At 46.0% G+C, this 1,995-nt stretch overlaps 1 pseudogene; it reads right to left on the reverse strand.

Moving 5' to 3' along the window:
* Window positions 1-343: 343 nt before the first annotated feature.
* Window positions 344-999, reverse strand: LOC132357924 (large ribosomal subunit protein eL15-like; annotated as a pseudogene).
* Between the last annotated feature and the right edge of the window lie 996 nt (window positions 1,000-1,995).

The raw sequence follows: 1,995 nt of genomic DNA on the forward strand, positions 1-1,995 counted from the left end.
AAACAGCCATTTTAGAGTAAACCAGCAGAGCATTGCATCACCCCAATAAAGCTGTAGGTTTCATCACATGCACCAACAAATCTACATGGCTAGTTTCTGCACTCCTCTTTTACAGAATTTTACACCTATTGTACCAAACAGCATTTTAAATACGGACATATCAACTCCCTAATAAAGCAAAAACAAAAGCATTTCCCTTATTAGAAACAAGATACACCATCACTTAAAGTCTTGAAACATTATTCCACTTTAACTTTCAGAATTTGACAATGCATTCAATGAAACAATCTGCAGACAGCTAGTTTTAACAGACAGATTAAAAAACACTTTTAAGCAGACATGGATGTCCTAAACTGTTTATTAGGTAAGAATTTTACAAACATTACTTAAATTAGCGGTAGCGGTGGAGCTGGAGAGTATTGCGCCTTCTCCAGGCTGTGCGGTGAGAACCGCGGATCCTGTGGTGGAACTTGTGGCCCTTGCCAAGGCCGCGGCTCTTCCTGCCTGCAGACGTCAGCCCCCACATCTCCCTGTGCTTGTGGACTGGTTTGGTGATCCACTGGGTGTCAGGGTTTCTTCTGATAACTTTATGGAATGGATCGATGAGGATAACCTCAAAAAATCTGTACGTAGAATCTTCACCAACCGAGTAAGAATTCAGGACCCTCAGGGCCCCACAGTGGCGTCCAGCTCACTCCTTGGCAACAGACTGAAGGCTTCGAGCAAACTTGAGCTGGTTGACACCATGGTTGACAGGCGGCGCCCTTAGGAACTGGGCGTTTGCAGCCACTGCGGCGCACACGAATCCGATATATGACATAACCTTGCTTGGCCTTGTAGCCCAGCCTGCGCATCTTGTCGGGCCGGGTGGGGCGGGGGGCCATGCAGCGCTGAGAGCCGGCAGTACTGCCAGCAGCGCACCCTGAGCAGAAAGCGCATCACGTCCGACTGCTTCTTCCTCCATAGCTCCTGGATGTTCTTGTAAGCGGCCGTCTCGGCTCACCTGCTGGCTGCCACCAAACGGAAAGGAAGGACCCTTTCGGTAGCTAATTTTTAACCTCTGCTGTCATGAAGAGTTTGTAGCTTAGAAACCAGTTCAATTCATCATCCGTGTATTAAGCACCCATTATGAACAAGCCACTATGTTAGGGATTCAAAGATGAAGAGGACATTGCCTCATCCTAATGAAATTATATCGAATTGGACTTCTACATACTGCATACAGTTAAAACCACTTCCTTACCACCACTAACCCCAATGACGTTTTCTTTTGTATTAAGAACTAGATATATCTGTATGGGCCCCTGTTCATTGCCTGCTCTCAGATCTCTTTGAAGCCTGTTTCTATTGCCTGTAGCTTAGATCTTTCTCCCATCTTTCTGAATGCCAGAGCTCAGCCACATACAGACACCATTTTGACCTAATAAACTGATGGATAACTTAATCTGAGTCTCAGCAGACAGGATGCCTCTTTATTATATAATTATATAACCCAGATCAGGCAGGAATCTTAAGTTTTCAGTATCTGTGGCCAATATTTTTTCTGTCTTTCATTGACTTTGTTATTGTTTGAGATCATTTGTCAGGATCCATATACTTCCTTGTATGACGGAGTGTCTAACTTCAGGAGGTTATATTCACAAAGACTGTTTAGAATCTAAATGTTTGGGGAGATCTTCAAGATGGCGGAAGACTAAGACGTGGAGATCACCTTCCTCCCCACAAATACATCAGAAATACATCTACGTGTGGAACAACTCCTACAGAACACCTACTGAACGCTGGCAGAAGACCTCAGACCTCCCAAAAGGCAAGAAACCCCACATACCTGGGTAGGGCAAAAGAAGAAAGAAAAAACAGAGACAAAAGAATAGGGACGGGACCTGCACCAGTGGGAGGGAGCTGTGAAGGAGGGAAGCTTTCCACACACTAGGAAGCCCCTTCGCGGGCGGGTGGCGGAGGGGGGAAGCTTCGGAGCCACGGAGGAGAGTGCAG

Source organism: Balaenoptera ricei, chromosome X, assembly GCF_028023285.1.
Source record: "Balaenoptera ricei isolate mBalRic1 chromosome X, mBalRic1.hap2, whole genome shotgun sequence".
In the NCBI taxonomy this organism is placed as follows: Eukaryota; Metazoa; Chordata; class Mammalia; order Artiodactyla; family Balaenopteridae; genus Balaenoptera; species Balaenoptera ricei.